An 18,725-nucleotide genomic window follows, 5' to 3' on the forward strand; every position below is an offset into this window, starting at 1 on the left:
CAGATAGTTGGGCAACTTCTTGTGTACCTTAAAAAGAAGTCCACATTAAAATGCTTTGCTGAATTGCACCAAACAGCAGAGTAATTTTCGTCCCTTTTCTGTGAATGATGAAATGGGGTTGTGGAAGGTTTTAATGTCAATGTTATCAGAAGACTCCCCAAATTGTAATTTCTTCCACTTTTTCGGACTGAATGGCAGAGGCAGTGGTCCGTACTGCCTTCTTCTGCTCCTGCAGCCAGACAGTGCTTCCTTCTCCCCCAGACAAGCCCCGTTCCTCCCTTATCAGAGAAATTTGCATTTCATTTCTCTGTTACACGAGATACTGCGTTGTGTGACTGCACAAAGAGGGGCTTTGTCTCCTCACCAAAGGCAGGCAAATAACCAGCTATTGAAACTGGAAAGGAAAGGACTAACGTGACAAAATGCCACATTGCTGGAATGCTTCTGCTCAGGAGTGTGCCGGCACAGATGGAGCAGAGCCTTGTCACCAGTTACCTTGTTCGCTCTTCCACACCAGTTGCATTTTTCCAAGTTCCTTACTCCTGTTGCAGCTCTGGACCTTCCCTTCTCTGCGGTATTGCAACTTGCCAGCACTCATCTCTGAAAGGGAAGCCTTGAGCAAATCATTTAAAAGGAAACAAAACATATCACAGAGGAAAATTATAGCGTGTTGATGTGCCAAATCAAGCTATCTCTGTCTTGTGGCAGCATGATTGTATCACCTGTCCTACAATGACTGGCAATTTCACCTGTCTCATCATTGCAGACAGATGCTCCAGTGCTACCAAACCACAATACTGAATCCTGGTCCTCTTCAGCAATAAAATCAGCCATTTGTAACAGGATTTTTTAAATGTAATCTTTGTAGGAAATTGGGATTAGATAACTATTTCATAATTTTTGACTCATTAACTACAGTAGACACAAATCTAAATGACAAAACAGATCATAAGACACACAGACTATTGGGAGCTTATTGACATCTCCCAAAACCTCAGACACAGCAGCTAAGCAAGCTGTTGTGACCTGTACCGGCAGAAGAGACACAATGAATGAACTGACCAAGGTGTGAGAGCACCGAGGAGCTCCGGATGTATTTTCTGCTCATTAGCCTGTACTGATGCTCACACTGCCTCGACATTATCTATGTTGACATTTGCAACCTCACCTGACTCACACCAGTACAACACTTACTGCTTGCACTGATAAATCCTTTTGGTCCGTTTCTATTCTCCTGTATGTCTTCTCCCTTCTCTTCCATCGTGCTTGGTGTCTGGGATCTGTGTTTGGCACTGACAGCAAGCCTTGATGACATTTCTTCCCATTGGGTTGCAGCAGGGGAAGGGTGAGATGCCATCACAGAGGGGTTTGTGAAAAGTCCTCAGTTATGAGCACACCAGCAGAGGAAGGGGCTGCAGCCCATGACCCCATCAGCACTGGCACGCTCCAGTGCTACTGAGCCACCATTCATAATCACCTGTGCTCACCAGGGCACTTCCAGGGCTGCTCTACATCCCTGAGCTGTGCCTCACCTCTGGCAGGTAGCAATGAGTACAAATAGCTCTGAATACATGGACTGAGCAGCCTTACAGCAGGAGAGCATCTGCACGGGGAGCTCGGCACTCAGCCCCCTGTGCCCTGCCCATCGAGGCAGGAGACAGAACATGTCACACCAAGTCTCCAGTATGCCTCATTTTTGCCCCAAGAGCCTCTTTAAAAGTCAGATGAAAAAGCATCAAGACAGGAGAATTATTCTCTAACATCAAGCCCTTTCTTAACCAGGTAAACTACTTCAGCCTGCAGCATAATCATAGGCCGTGGGATCACACAAATTGCAATTAACTTGCTGAAGTAGGTCAGGACTATGTGTATTGCAGTGCAGGGGTACTCTGCCTTTAATGATTTCAAATATTTTGAGAAGCAAACTGAAAACACTTAGTCAAATTAAGTGTTTTCTTTAAGCTGTCAGCATTGCAAGCACTGCCAAGATGAACAGGATAAATTGGATTAGATGCAGTCTATATGCTTCGAATCCTAATGGCAAGGGATCCAAAATGTAAAGTAGTGCACAAAGGCAAAGCAAATATTATATTATTGTCTGTAAAGCAGCAGATCTCAGTTTACTGATTAACCAGATATAGTTTGAAAATAGCATGACTCATCTCCAGAGAAGCTGAGCATTGCTGCTGGCTCCTGTGCAGCCCAGCTTGTGACAGTGTGACAGTCTCTGCCTGCTAAATGATGGGTCCTACAAGTGGGCCAACAGCACGATTTTGGTTCTACCCAGGGTAGATCCTGTCACTGCAGTCTGGCCTGAAACAATTCAGGCTTAAATACAGACTAAAAAAATTACATCCAGGTGGTAATTTAGGTTAAATATGAAGGTGAAATCTTGTTACACAAGGTGCCCATGTGAGTCTTGAGCCACTGGTTATCAACAGGCAGGGATGCAGCATTCAGGTTACAAACTGGGAGAGCAGTAGGAGGTGGGTAGAGGTGGATGAAGACCTTAATCAAAACAGCAATCAGCCACTGCACCCATCCCTCCAGAGGTGTCTGCACAGGACATGCCCGAGAGGGGAGCAGAGAGCACCAGCCTGGAAATCACACTCAGGTGGACACACAAAAATTCGAGAGCTGGAAGAAACTAATGCCTTGAGGGGGGTTCACTGGTGTCAGAGGAATAATCTCAGCTAAGGGAAGGGAGCACCCAGAGCTCAGAGCTGCTCAAAATACTTTTCCTCTACTGGATGGAAACCATCCTTTAGTTGCTGGCTTGAATTTTCTCATGGTGGATTCAATCTGTTTGGGGGTTTTTTGCCAATATTCCCTATTAGTGTAAATAATTTAGGTTTTATTTATCCCCTATGTTTATTCCCTGAAGATAATTGGGGGTAACTTATCTCCATCTCAGGCTTTGTTTTGCTGAGCTCAATAAGCCAAACTCCTGATCATCTCTAAGGACAGACCCTCCATTCTTCTGATGATGCTGTTATTTTATCTCTGTGCTTGGTTTGGTTTGACTTTGTCTTTCTGGATATTCTTGCATGTTTTTTACAATGAGGGTGGTGAGACCCTGGCATATGTTGCCCAGAGAAGCTGCCCCATCCCTGGAAGTGTTCAAGGCCAGGTTAGATGGGGCTCTGGGCAACCTGGGCTAGTGGAAGGTGTCCCTGCTCATTGCAGGTGTGTTGGACTAGATGACCTTTAAAGGTCTCTTCTAACCCAAACTATTCTGTGACTCTATGTCCACATGTCTGCCCAGTACTCTGCAACAGGTAGTACTTAATTCATACTGGAAATTCATGATTGGTTGAATATATGAGCACTGAGACCCTCAGAGTTAAGGCTAAAGGGTCTCCAGGTTGCCTTGCTTACTCCACTCCTCATCCACCAGCTCCCAAAATAAAGCAGAAAAAACCTGGCCAATGTCTTGGAAGATGAGTCTATGGCAAAATCAGGAATAAATCCCAAATAAGCCATTTACTTCAGCCATATGAATACAAATATCAAACAAGAGTATCTAAAACATCAACAAATTATGATAAGTAGCTAAAACACAGAAGTTGTCATCACCATGTCTGGACAGAATTTTGACAAGTCCTCAGATAAATCTTCTCCATCTCCCTTTTCCACGGTATGTTGGTATTTTGAACAGAAATTCTCAAGTCAAAAGACATACATCAATTTTTAGTTCTAGCAAAAAAAAAAATAAAACCAAACTAGACATACAAAGCAGATGCTTTTCGCTAAAGCTTTTTTACATAAAAGTCTATTCTCTCATCACAAAGTTGGTTCAAAATTTTCTGAACAGTTCTAAACAGTAGCAGTAAAAATAGTTCCCAGTGGAGAGAGACTACAGGTGCATGTTACATCTGTTCATCCGACAGTGTACAAATCCTTTAAAAATCATAAAAATCTTATTTAGTTAGGGAGGGCCACCAAGTATTAGAGAGGGATCATCTTTAAAAATGTACTGTAGTTAAATAAGAAATATCAGTTATGTGAGGAAAGATGTTTACATGTAAGATTCAATCCTATAAACTCAGCAGGCCTCAGTGCTGTACCAAAGTGACTTTTGTCATGTCCCAAATCAATTCCATCTCCAAGAAAATAATAATAAAAATAGCTCTAAGAAAACCAAAGGGATCTCAAGGGATAGATTTTAGAGGATCCAAGGGGGAAAGACCCAACTTCCAGAAATGCTCAGTGCAGCTGATCTCAAGGTAGATTTATGCTATTTAGCAGCAATTAGGAGGCATCCAGTAGAAGAGCTGGCGATAGGAGGAGTATTCAAAGGGAAATACAACACTTGCAGTGATTAAAAAGTCCACTCTGCCTACAAGATGAGCAACTGCTGCTGGGAGAAAGAGCAAACCAGCAAGGAAAATGCTTTCCTATCGCAGAAGATGAGGCCATTGGAGGTGGGGGGAAAAAATAGGTGGAGAAAGAGAGAAGCAGGAGTTGAACTTGAAAAAAAGATTGGTATGTTGAAGTAGAGCTGTTCTCTATGCCAGTAACTCGAGCAATGATCTAAGTTTGATAAAAAATTTGATATCTTTGCTACAGCAGAGTAGTTGCTGTGATAGAGAACTGAATGATCAAAGATCTGTGCATGGAGACATCTCCCAATACATGTCCAAAAACATCTCCAGAATATCAACAAACAAGTTGTTCCTTTTAGATTCCTCCCCTGTATAATGAATGCATTTTACAAGACAAATGTCTTAATGATCTTTCATTTCTCCAAGCATGCATGAGAAGAGGAGCAGGGAGAAAATGTGACATGTTCCCCTGTGTATTTTAGCGTGAAGTAAAGCCAGGAAAGTTGCATAGTGAAGAAATTGCCCAGAAAAATATAACATTTAAATAATGGCACCACTTAAGACAAGAAGGGTAATTGGGCAACCTGAGTTGGAAGAACTTATTCCAGGTAATTCAGTGCAGCAGAGGGCTCTAGAGTGCAGCACCAGAAATCTAAATGGTTTGAAATCACTCCCCAAAACAGACTGTTTAGTATTTATTTAGAACATTTGTGCCATAAGTGGTGGCATTGTATCATTGCAAAGTTGTGTGTGCAAGCCCAGCAAAACCAAGGTGAGCAAATACAACCACCTGACTCCCAGACAGGAGCACTTCTGCAACACAAACTCCTGAGTTATAAGTCTCAGACTAAAAGAATACTTACTATGTCTTTAAATTACTCTGTGAGACTACTAAATGCTGTGTTTGTAGTAATGGTCAAGGAAGAAACAGGATTAACATTTTAAAAAAGCTGTTTGTATTCTGATTTTCCATTCTAAATGGGTGCCAAAAGTCACAACTGAAATTAAGACAATCTTTCATTGAACTTACGTTAATAATTTTTTTTAAAAAGTATTAAAGCAGTAACTTTAGGCTAAACTTTTATAGAAAGATCAGTTATTGAATAGGATGATGTGACCCAAAATACTGGTCTTTGAAGGGATAAAAATCAGCTTTTGACAACCATAGCTGCTTCTGCAGCTGCAGGGAGAACATTTTCTTCATGTCAATTTATATTTCATTTCCTTCAGCTCAATAGCTGATTCATTCAAGTTCAGACACTGATGAAGAGTTGAGACCCAGGAATGTTTATTTTCTCTCTTGCAAATGATGAGAGCAGACCAGCACTAAAGCACGATCCACTACATCTAAATCCTCCAGGGACAAGTGATGAAAAAAACATCAGATTGATTAACTCAGGGCATTTTTCCTTTGTCAATAATTTATCAAGTTTTGAAAAACAAGATATTTACCTTTATTTTCTGGTGCACCCAGCAAACTTCACACAGTCTGAGCTAGCAAATAAAACGCCTTCATAAAGTATGTGTTCATGATTTTGCTTGAATTACAATTTTCATCTGAAACACTCTGTCACGAATCAGAAATTAAAAACATCATCACTCTAACTGGAAAGACTAAGCAGCATATCCTGAGATGATGCAGGTTGGACAGGGACATGGAGAAGTCCTTATGACAATGGGGAAGGAACAGAGGCTCTCCAGCTTTCACAGGTACCAGTGATTTAAATTACACCCCTTTGCTCAATGCTCTTTGCTTGAGCTGGAGTTTGAGCCTTTTAGAGCAAAGTATGAGATGATTTATTAAAGGGTATCTTTTGCCTCCCAGTATCTTCTCTACAGACCTAGACAGCTTCTTAATTTGTATTAAGTTATATTATTATGTGTAAATGCAGTGCTTTACCCACCTGTTTCTCACAAACAAGTACCAAGTGTCCTGTCCTGCTGGTGAAAACTGAGACTGAACCTCTCCCAGGCAGCACAACTCTGTGCTACAAATGCAGAACAAGTTTTAAAAGACACTATTTAAATCAAAACCGAGACACGTGACAATTTAAGTAATTTTTGATTCAATTAATTCTCATAAGTAAGGAAGGAAAAACAAAAAGAGAGAGGAGGGTTCAAATACTGCCAGTAAGATGAAAAGTCCATCCTACCAGTTTGCACATGGGAGAAGGATGTTCAGATTGGAAGATTGATGCACTGTGACTCATGTCCTTTGTGTCACCCCACGAGTCAGTGCATTCATCAGCTCCGTGCCACACCTTCAGCTTCCACTGCATGGAGATGCTCAGGGTGATCCTGCTGATCCTCTCTCCACACACCCATCCCTGCCTGCAATCCCTGCTGAAGCTCTGGGGCTCTCTGCTCACCCACAGAATATGGACAGCATAGGAAGGGAAGATAAGGGAGAGTTTATTTCAAGGTGTAAGTGAAATATTAAACAAAAATACTACTCATCTTTACAGTCTAGTGACAAGCTCCCCCCTCCCCACAAAAGCAGTGTGGGACCTGAGTTACAAACCACTCATCTTGACTGGTACCCCTAAGGAGACACCATATTTAGAGCCATTTATACTCACAGAGCTTTATTTGATTACCACGGTCAATCGATCAGTACCTGTTCGTCTCTCTGTGGAGTACAACAGCCTGTCAGGAAGTAGACAGCACACTCATTTTGCACTGTTAAACATGCTCACCTGTGGTTTCTAGTCATGCTCAATTTTATTTCCAGTCATGTTGAATTTTATTACCTGATCTTTTTTTCCTTATCAGTCAAGATAAAGATACTGTATCATCAAGTGAGAGTCAATTTTCCGGAGAGAATTCTAGTTTTTCGTTACATTTGCAGGGTTCATATATAGCTAAAAAAACTAAATAGTTCAGCAAAAGACCAAAACATTTGGGCAAAATATTTCATGGGACTTAAAATTTAGGTGTTGAATGCTTGTGTTGTTGTTTACAACAGTCCATCTGGTCAGTCCATGGTCATCATGGAACACCATGGCTGTGCACTCCCACCAGGGAAAGAAAACCTCACAAGGAAATCAGTGGAGATGCAGCCTCACCAATTCTGAACCCACAGAAAAGAATGACAACAAAAACCATCCACAAAAAACATATTCAAAAGAATAATGTTTCTGTTGTCTCCAAAGCCCTGTTTTATATTCCTGGTCTAAAAGAGATTTTTGCATGAGCTGGAATTGTGCCCTGCCACACTCCCCATTTCCTGAGTCCCCAGGTGGCACACTGGAGCAGGGACCACTTTGTGATCCTACAAATTATATCCTAGTTATAAATAGTGTTAATTAAAGAATCAGAGTCATGGCATGCAACCAGGCATCGCTGATTACTCTGGTCCTGCATGGTCTGCTCAGAGCAAAAACTCCCCTGAATAATCCAGAGTTCAAATACAACCTCTACAAAGAGGTGCGTTTAAAAAACCCCACCAAGATGACGAGGTTTATGAGGATAGAAGCTGATAGTTTTTCTGTATGCAGATAACTCCAAAAGGTCTATACTTAAAGAAACTAATAAGGAATGGCAAAAACCCCCTGTTTTGTCTATATTCTAACTCCCAGTCCTGCAAAGGCTTAGACTGATGGTTCACTTCTCTAAGTGGGGCTTTTCAAATTGCTGCATTCTGCCCCAAATCCTGCAGGCAGCCGTTCCTGCTGGCAGATTTCCAGCAGCCCCCATGAAGGGAAGGGTCTGGGCTTTACCACTGACTGGTCAGCAGCAGAAGCTTGGGCCATATGAATAGGGCCCCCTCTGACAGCCTTATTAACACAAATGATTTTTGTTCTGCATGCCTGGGTAAGCCATGGGCACATGCTTGCAAGATCAAGGCCTCAGTCATTAATAACCTGGGCAATCACTTCACCTAAAGCCACACTCTGTCTGCACAGAAATCTTTCCGGGAATCTGGTAAAAAGATTGATGAAAATTAAACATCTACTTAGTGAAGCTGAAGTAACCAATATATGATTAATACTTTCCAATTATATTTCAGTACAGTACATTGCTGAGTTTGTTATTACCTGCACTCTTAACACTCCATCTGCAGTGTTAAATCCATCTGTTGCTGAAAATATGACTATATCTTCAAGGGTTTCTGAATCATCATGCTGGTACCTTTTAACATAATTATAATGAAGAGCGATATTCATTATCCAGCGGAAATTAGAAACCTATAAATATGAGGGGAGGGGGGCAAGGGAAGAGCTGAGGTCCAGCATTGCCCATTGTCCCAATTGATCATATTGGCTGCTCCCACCTGAGGTATTGCTCTGGGATCTGGATTTAGCACCACCAGTACCACTGGTTTCACTGATGTTTTGTTAACACCTCTTGTGGGGACCTGGTCCCTCAGCTTTATTCTGCCGAGTGAAGGTGGGCAAGAGAAGTGGCTTCATGGCTGGCATCCACATCAGGGTGTGGAGACAGCATAGACCTAAGAGCACGTCCCATGGCCAAAGCTTCTGGTTGGGCAGGATGTCAAACCTTGGGAATTGCTCACCCGTCTGAGGAGGAATGGCTGTGCTGAACCAGGTGTCCTCAGCACTGGGTTGTCACATGCTGAAATGGCAAGAGAAAAGTTCTGATTGTTCCTACCTTTGAGAAGGATCTAAAGCAGAGGGTGCTATCTCTAAATACTCAGTTAAATTGTCAGAATAAATATATCATATTTTTATGCATATATCTTAGATGTTAAAGAAACCCCCTCTTTAATAGAGCAGCAGCTGGTTTAAATGTGCCTGCAGGTAACAGAAGGCAAAGCTTATGCCACAGTCTTCCCTGAACTCTGCTCCCCTCCACTTCCCTCCCTCTGCCCTGTTAGGATTTGTCCTTCCAAAATCACAAGGCTCCTTTTTAAATTTTCAGACACCATTACACAGTTATGGACAAGATAGGCTTCACTTCCCCCCAAATCCCACAGCAGAGGGTCAATTTTTGAAACTCTGGGTAGTAACCAGCTATGGAGAATTTTACAGGAAGAACTCAAATAAACAAACTGATTTTAAAAGCCTTCAAACAAAACTCCTTCCACCTTGTCAAGTCCATACAGATAAATGAAACTGGAGAGAGGAGGTTTATTAATTATAAAAACTTTCAGTTCCTCATGGGAGCATGAAGCAGTGTTTTCCTTTGCTGCATCCAGGGGGGACAGTATCAGGACCAGCCATTCCACCAGTGAACCTGCCTGCAGTTTGGGCTTGGAAGGGGTTCTCTGATGCTCAGCAGGTGTGTCTGCACTTTTGGAATAGGAGGGATCTCCTCCAGGTTCTGCCCTGCAGATTTAAAAGCTTGAACTGCATGTCAGCTGATCCAAAGGCTTTGCAAGTGCCTGTATTGGGTTTAACAGGACTGCCTGGAGTCTAACTCTGATGAAAACCTTGTACTGAAAGGGAAGCAGAGTCCAACTTGCAAGACTAAAATTTGATGAAAGAAGATTCAAAGTACGAAGTGAGATATTTGTGTCCTGCCACCATGAATCAAAGCAGTGAATAGAAAATAGCTTAACAATGTATTTCGTCCCACCCTACCACCGAGAATTTACAGCCCATGCCATCGAGGTAAACAGTAAGCAGCTAAGGGGCAGTTTATTTCATCTCTCTTAGCCTCCAGCTCCAGGGAGGATGAAAAGCTTTCTAATCTGTCTGTCCCAGAAAGACTTTATGCTTCTACATCCCAGCACTGCCATCCTCCATCAGATAACAAGGATAACATGGGGTCCTTAGGAAACCACAGCCTGTCCACAGGGCATGAACTTAGGAAGAATGTTATCTCCTTCTTGGGAGAAATTCCTGTCACCTGGTGTGAGAGACGGACAAAAAAGACAAGAAGGACAAGGGTACCTGTCTATCCAAGGCCATTGAGTCGGAAGTGAAGCTGCTGTGCCTTCTCAGCAAGAGAGGACAGAGATGCTTTCCTCTGTGCCATCAGAAGCAGGAGATAAGTGGGGTATTACCCCACTGTGGTGATTTTTGAGGCTCATGGATTTCTGGAATCAATCTTTCTCCTATCTAAAAGAAATCCACAGGGTTAATAGCTAGAGGCACACAGCTAAAATGTGATTTTGAGAAAAACAAGAACAAGACGACGTGGTACTTAAAAAGAAGAGAAAATGGGCTCAGAGTTTTAAAAATATCCTTCAGAAAAAAACATAGCAATTAAAACTACTGAGCTGACTGAAGAAGCTTCAGCATTGCTTTCCTTTTACCAAACTTTTATTGCTATTCTTTGGAATATAATTGGTGATAATTTTCTACTTGGAGTCTGACACAAATCTTACAAGTTGCTAAAGGTACTTGAAAAAAAAAATACAAATAGGTTGTTTTATTTCTCTTCATAAACAATTTGCTGTTGGAAACAGTGAAGCCTCTTGAACGACTCCAAGACTTCAACAGCTTGCTATAATTTCTCAAATAATCCTTTCCTATGGTTGTATGTTCTTCACTACAAGTAACTCTCCTTTTCTACTTTCCCACTGTTGTGGGCAAATTGGTCTTAGGGCAGAGTTTAACTATTTAGCTGAAGAACATAGCCTTGAGCATTGTAAGCTTTACACAGCAGACTCAAAATTCACCCTCCACAAATATTCATTTAATACGGGCAGGAATTTTGCTGATCCCCTTAACCTACCTGGGATTTTAGTATTTGCTAAAACACTTAACAACGAATACATGCACACATACAAACCCCAGATGGAATAAATTTGATGACTAATTTGCATTTGCGGAGAAAATGCTTGCCTGGCTCCTACATTCCAAAACTATAGGAAGAAGTCAGGCAATAAATGTGTGGAACAATCTGCAGGGCTTATTACGCAGCACAGGAATTGACAAACCCGGATTTTTCAAGCAATGCCACAAAAAGATAGAAAGGTAGAAAACACTTCATTGAGTGAACTTTCTTGCCAGATGTGTCAAAGTGCTGGCAGGGAACAGAAACACCAGTGGTGTGTACAGCTCACCATTTTCATTTTTTGTTGAATGAAATGAGATGTGGGGTTTGACTGCTTTGGCACAGCAACTGCCAAGCTCTTACTCTGCAGAGAGTCAGGAGTGAGCACAGCTCTTGCTGTCTGCCACAGGGAACCCAGGAGCTTGTGCAGGTCTTTGAAATATGATGCTTGTCCATTATCAAAAAGAAAGTGACTCACAATGCTGGAAAGCTCTGGAGTCCTCACTGGGCAGATTTCAGTGAAACACTAAGAAAATCACTGATTTTGGTCCTTTCTTGCAAGAATCATAGAGAAATTCTCAAATCTCTGCACTGATGGGGAGTGTTGCTCTCTGCAGTGAGGCTGCACTGTCTTTCAACAGTCAGAAATGGGATTGAGAAGGTGATGCCAGGCTTCTGCCCTTTTTCTACTTTTGTGCTCATTTGTTGTATTTTAACTTAAAAATTTAGATTCCAATAAGCATCATTTGTTCTCATGCCTCTTCCAGCACCTTTTTATGAAAGCAGAGCTTTAAAAAAGTTATAGTAATAATAATAATAATTGCAAATTACGTCAAAAGCTTTTCTTGTTTACCTGAAAGATGTCGGGTCCAAAGCAGCAGGACTTGTTTTGTTTGGTTGGTTTTTAGGCTACAAAAATTAGCTTCCACACACTGTAAAAATTTGTAAAAGGGAAAAAGAAATGTTAGATCTTTTCCCTATCACCTTATAAGGTGTAATTCAGCTTGACAGTTTCCTATACACGGGAGAAGTGAGAGAAACAAAGCATTAACAGCACACACGAGTTGATTGTCTGGAGATTTGGTCTCTGGAGAGCAGAGCTGACGCCTTGTGATGGTGCAAGTTTCTTTGACAAGTTGTGTGTAGTTCCAGGCTCCCTCTGGCTCATGTAACACGAGGAAACAGTCTTGAAGATGGCTGAAAAATGTGGAAATCCAGACTGATCCCACTCTGCTGGTACCAGCTCAGCTCTCAGCTCATCAATTCATAAAATTTCTCTTTCAAGTGTTGTTTTTTTCCAGTGTCTTGACATTTCTATTAATTTTCTGTATTTGTTTAAGTGTTGCAAGGAGCAAATTGAATCATCATACCTAAAGGAAAGGAAAGAAAAGAAGAAAAATAAAAAGTCAATTGGTCTTTTTGCTTTCACCTGTTTTAATACTGGTGAAAATCCAGAGCAACTCTTGATTTTAATAAAGTGATTTGTGTAAAAGAGAAGCACTGTGTTATTACAGATGAACAGCTTCAGCCATCTCATTCCTGCACAATTTCTGACTATGCAATATATGTCTGCATGGCTTTCAAATGTTTTGAATGCTATGTCATCTTAAAAAAAAAAAAAAAAAGCCATACTTACTTGAGCATTAAAGATTAGGCTGTTCTTGACTATCAGATAAAATGAATTTAAGTGAGTCATGAAAAGACCTCTTCTTCAAAATGGTGATGGTAGACAAGGCTGTAGAAGAGATTGTTTTGCAAGCACATTGACACAGGGATATCTTGAAAATACAAGATCCATCACAGATCATTTTTGGCAGTCATCTGCTGTTTTTCTTTTCTCCTATTACTCCTCTATTAATTTTAGCTCCAGATAACCCCATCCATCACACCAGGGGAGCAATAGCACTTACGCATTTTCAGCCGTGTGGACAACTCAGTCCTGCACTCCCAAACATTCATCATCGAATCACAGGATCATTGAAAGGTCTTCAAGATCAGTTGGAAAAGGTCTTTAAGATCAAGTCCAACCATGAGCCCAGCACTGCCAAGCCCAGCACTGTTCACTCCACCACAGAGCAGTACCAGGGACTGTCACCTCCCCAGACTGCAGCACCTGCTTGGCCCATCTGCAATGGATTCCTTGATAACCTCCAGCACTCGTTGACTCAGTTGTTTTAGTGAGAGTATAAGAATCACTTGAATTAAACTCACAAAAAAACCATCAATACAGGTGTTTCAGGAAGAACCATCTTGCCTTTTTGCAAGCTTGAAGGTGACATTGCTCACCAGGTTGTCATCTGTTGGTGGGATGGCGATGGGACACCATTGCCCGAGGGGAAACCAGTGCCTAATGTTTTACCTTCCATCAAATATTCTTAAAACAGCCCAATCCTTGGCTGTGTCTCTCATTGTGCTGGAAATAGGCAACTGAATCCTCAATGTTTTCAAACTTGAGGCTTTTGCCTCCTGTTATATAAATGCAGAAAGAAAGTTACCATGTGCTCTTTCTATCAACACAAATTACCAATAACATTTTCAAATTTAAGCAGATGAGACACACGTCTTCTGTTCCCCGTGTAAAGGCTGGATCCGCTCAAAACCAACAGGAGCCTTTTCATTCACTTCAGTGAACTTTAGATCACGTTCCAAAGAAGTGACATGATTATTTTTTCACCCTGAAATATACATTGGGCTGTTCTTAGTAACAAGCCTGAACTCTGCAGACTCACTGCTGAAATTTCAAAAGATGTGAAAATCTTACAGTTTTTTCAGAAGAATTTCTATTAATTTTTCCGGGACACATGCAAAAAAGTCAAACCTTTCCTAGACAGATTATGGGGGTAGGTCTAACAAGATAAACTGTGCTTATATTCTGTCAGTGTTGCATTGCATCTCATCGCCGAACTCAGATCTGACACAACACCTCACACTGGGGATCTTCCATCACCAGGAGCTGGGCATCATTCAGGTTATCATGGGCAGCAGTCTGAAGAGGATCAGAGAATCACAGAATCACCAAGGCTGGAAAAGACTTCCAAGGTCATCAAGTCTAACCATCAACCAAGTACCACCTTGTCAACTAAACCGTATCACAAATTGCCCTGAATCATCTGCTTGATTTTCCAACACTTCCACTTTTGGATGGTGACTCCACCACTTCCCTGGGGAGCCAGTTCCAATGCTTAACCACCCATTCAGTGAAGAAATGTTTGTTAATATCCAGTCTAAACTCTCCCCTGGCACAACTGGAGGCCATTTGCCCCTGTCCTGTGCATCCTATGTAACAGAACGTGACCATCCTCCACAGCCCAGCCCTATGATACACATGTATATAAAAACTGAAGGCTGATGATAAGGATTTGCATTGCTCTTCACAAACAGCTACATAGCAAAATCCAAGATTCCAAACCCTCTCTTGCATCCAGTTTAAGCAGCTGATTTGCAGAAGGCAGGTTTCATAATGTTTATTTGAGCCTGGAGGATCTATCCTCTTACCACACCAATAAATGTTGTGTGTAATACCACAACACTTTCCTGTACCAAGGGAACTCTCACAGCTCTCGTGTCTGCGGCAGGGAAAGAAAAGCAACAGCTTTCCCCCCTGAGCCAGCCTTCCTGCCGTGTGCCAGGTCTGCACGAGCCCTGGGTCCTTCCAGACCAATATGTTAACCAGGAAATTGCACCTTTGGAGTGGAAACTTAATCCAAAACCAGAAAGAAACATGAAAATATGTACAAACAGCTCACCAACTGGTGGATTTAAAAACATATATGTATTTTTTTTTTCATCTCTGCCTTTTCAATCCCCTTATTGTAAGCAGGAATAGATGCAAGATTGGAGTAACAGCAAAAGAGGAAAATTTCTAAAAACTAAAAGGCAGAAAAGAGAAAAGCAGCCAACTATTCCCCTTCTCTCTCCACCCAAACCCTTCTCAAAGTACATTCCCATTTAAAATTTAAGCAGAGGGTATATATTTTGATCAAAAATACACTTTAAAAAAATACTGTTGTGTGTAGCACTACCTTTGGAGTACTCTTGGTAGGATAGATTTAATGTAAAACATTGATTCTCAGCAAAAGTCTGTAGGAGAAGTACGTGCATGTGAAATATCCACAGGATTTGTCTTATTCCAACACCATAAAAATCATCATTTTGTAACAGACTCACTGCCCAGCCACATTCTTTCAGACTGTGTAAGCAGGCTAAAAGACCTTGAGATCACAGTGCATCCTTCTGTTCTCACTCTGGGAGCTAAAATTCTCTTCACTTGTGGAAATGTTGCGAGATTTCATTTTGCAAGTCATCAAAGAGCACGGAGTGTCTTAAAATAAAAACCACAAAAAGAAGTCCAGAGACTGCCTTGTATTTAAAGGTTTTGCACATACAAGAGTCTCCAGACTTGAATTTTCCACATCCTAAAAGTTATTAGTGTATCTAAATTCCTTTCTGCGTAGAGGAGCTAAATGCAAAAACACTTGGAAAGATGGGCCTTTAAGTGAGAGCTGTAACTTCAGTGCTGCAGCTGGACAGAGCAGCAACACTGCAGGGACACGTGGGAACAAGCCAGGCACACTGTCATGTACCTCCAGAAATTCCAGGCGTTTCAATTCTTAAAACTCTGTGACCAGTAAAGTGTTTGTCTTATCTAACCCTCAGAAGCCTTCAGAGTTTCTCCTTCAGCAGTCAGAAGGTTTGACTACTGCTAAGCAAACACAAGCACATCTCATTTGCAGTGAGATAAATCCCCAAGCAGAATTAGCACTAACAGAGAAGAACCAAGTCCAACGTATATTTTTAAAACACTCATCAAACTTCAAAGAGGCACAACTCCACTGTCCCAAAGGTACCTGCACAGATGTATTAACATGCACTCAAAAGCACTGTGAGCTCACACACTGAAGCAAGACCGTATATAACCCTTCCAACGCATGTTCCACCCAACCTTGGGAGCTTCGGCCTTCACACTTCTTTTTGAAAAATGGGCTGCAACAGGAGAACTGCTCATGAGCACATTATCAGTTGCTTGAAAGTCAGCCTAACAAAACAAGCAAAACAAACACTCCCTGAAAGATTAATGCAGCATTTGCTGACTGGCAAGCTTGCTTTGGATGTAGTACAGCAGTGCTGACTGCAGACAGCCAGGCTCCATTACTTCATAGACCTGTCTCGCAGCAGGAGACACATGGGGTGGCAGGTACCAATTCTCAGATCACAGAGATCCTGCTGACTGAAGGATGTCATGGGCTGTGCACAGCTCTCCAAATGGGTGAAACATCCCTGCAGCAATGTACAATGGTACTTTTTCCCAAGATTTCTGCATCTTCAGCATCTTGAGCCATGGCCGTCAGTGTGCAAGGATGAGCTGCTGAGCTTCTGAGATGAACATAGACACAAATGCAGCTTCACATCGTGTTTGTAGTATGTCCCTTTATCAGGACATAAGTCCAAACATGTTCTGTTTACAAATAAGAAAGCCCAGTGAATCTTTGTACCCATATTAGCAAGGGCTAGGGAATTCCCAAAGGCAGGCAAGTGTACATGCGTGGGTGTGTGTATATATAGACATCAAGCAACTCTTGGATGCATCAACAAGTTACTGGGATAATGCTAGAGAATTAACAGTTAAACACAACAATTATCTTCTAAGCTTTGCCTCAGACAGTCAATAATCTTGTCCCAGTTAATGCAGCTGGCAAAATTCCCATTCAAAAGGGCAGGATTCTCCATTAGCCTCTTGAACAACTGCACAGAGACAGGTGATACACAGGTTAGCATAGATGCACGGAGCAATACAGTCGTGGATTTCCCAGATTTTGGCACTTTTTTTTTATTAGTTATGTCAGTTAAGTGTAGGAAGGCATGGCGTGGATGATAAGCCCTGGAAAACTCCAAAAGTCCAGTTTGCGCTCTTTAATCCGGACAACAGGAATTCTGACTGGGAATGAGGTATACACTCTCCACAGGGAAAAAGCCACAGGGTTTTCAAATTCACAATTACAATTTGTAATTGTGGCCACAGGTACTTCTGATGAAGTCCCAGCTAGACAAAAAACACTGTTAGCAAGCTACCCCTCTTCTACTTTTTATAAACAAAATGAATTCAATTCAGACGGGTAATCACAGGTACTTTTTTAGCTAAAAATGGACAGGGGTTATGATAGACCACTATTTCCTTCCTATGTCATTTATTCATGGCAAGGCATAGAAAGATATGAGGTGTCCAGGTGCCGGGAAGCCACAACTTTCTTTTCTTTCAAAATCTGTTAAACTCTTTCACATCAGTTTTTCTTGTTTTACCACTGTTTTGTAAAAAACCTTCAAGATGCAAAACAAAGCTATATGAGTTGCAAGCTAAGACAAATCCTCATTAAAAATCTAGGGAATATTTCTACAACAAACGCTTTGAAATCCGAACCTAAGCTTATCCCAACACTGCTTGTTTTCAAATTTTTCCTTCTACTTGCATTTTTTCAGATATTCAGGTAGATGCCCCTTCTCCCCTGCCACCACTTGACCGAAAGCAGGGAGCAGTGTCTCCAAAGCCATGCTCCATGCAGGCAGACTGTACCGTAAATGGAGGCTGAGATCCTTCTGCCAGCTCTGTCAGATGTGCCAAGCAACTCGTGGAATTCCAGAGGCATTTGTCCAACAGGAGGAATACTTGACTCCAGCTTCCTGATCTGTACCTGAGGAACAAGTATTTCTATGATAGTCTCCAGTTCAGCAGACCTGAAAGCAGAGGATTTATTACACACAAGATCAAGAAGCCTCTCCTTTGATCATTTATACAGCAGTCTGTGAATGAAGGCATTCAGAGCCCAGCTCCAGCGCACTCTGAAATATTCATGGACACAGCCAAGAACAATAACCAAGTGTTGGTTGGAGAGCAGATCCTCTGCTGGGGGATATCATACGGCAACTTTGTTGCCTTTGGTGGGGAAACAACAGTTTACACAAGCTAAAAATGTAACCTTTTTGCACATGGAGCTCTTCTTTGTAAACCGTGCTTTGATACACATCTGTGAGCCAGATAATAAACACTTCAGATAAATCACTGGAAGGTTTACAGAGTGTGGTCTCTCAGACTTTCAGTTGTAGAGAAGATGCCAGGAGTCAGCACTGATTACACCTCAGTAGCAACTAACCATTATAAATATCAAAGTTACACTCATTTGGAACATTTCTTGGAGTTTTCTGTTGTGTTTCTGAAGAGCTCTCTTCAGACCTCTGCATCTTTTATTCTGTGATACTTACATACTTACACCCCATCCTTGAGTAGGGCTGGCTATCCCACTGAGGCTTGAAACATCAAAAAAAGGACTGCTGGAATATTTCTTTCTCCCGTAAATCAGAGAGCTTCATGGTGCCCACTGTAAGTTTTCCCCATGGGCCAACCCCTCATTCAGCCATGGCCTGTTCCAGAACTGGGGCAGCACCTGCAAGTTATTGTCACCTTGAAAGGAATCATTCACACAGCCCAAGAAATTGGGGTTTTAAGGTGTAGGGAAGTCCCAGTCAGCTACCCAAAGGCATCAACATTTGTCAAGAAGTTTTCTTTGGTACTTGGCTGAGGTGTAGTTTCAAAGTGATCTTCTGTAAGAGTTACCACAGCTCTTGATTAACAGCTGAGATTTTTCAGAAGGACATAAAAACTGAAGTGGTGGACAACTTCCAGCAGAGGTGAGCTTCGGAAAACCCTAGGTGGCAAAAAAGGCA

General features: G+C 41.8%; 1 long non-coding RNA gene across 2 annotated transcripts; it reads right to left on the reverse strand.

Annotated features, from left to right (window-relative positions):
- Positions 1-3,234: 3,234 nt before the first annotated feature.
- LOC116448385 lies at positions 3,235-14,273 on the reverse strand. 2 transcript variants are annotated; one of them, XR_004241921.1, is made up of 6 exons: positions 11,863-14,273; positions 10,181-10,348; positions 8,842-8,900; positions 8,363-8,456; positions 6,905-6,971; positions 3,235-6,686 (listed from the first exon to the last, which is right to left on the reverse strand). It is a non-coding gene; the product is annotated as an uncharacterized LOC116448385 (long non-coding RNA). The 2 variants fall into 2 exon arrangements; XR_004241920.1 differs by having other exon boundaries at positions 3,235-6,971.
- Positions 14,274-18,725: the final 4,452 nt, after the last annotated feature.

This window comes from Corvus moneduloides, chromosome 9 (genome assembly GCF_009650955.1).
Source record: "Corvus moneduloides isolate bCorMon1 chromosome 9, bCorMon1.pri, whole genome shotgun sequence".
NCBI lineage: Eukaryota > Metazoa > Chordata > Aves > Passeriformes > Corvidae > Corvus > Corvus moneduloides.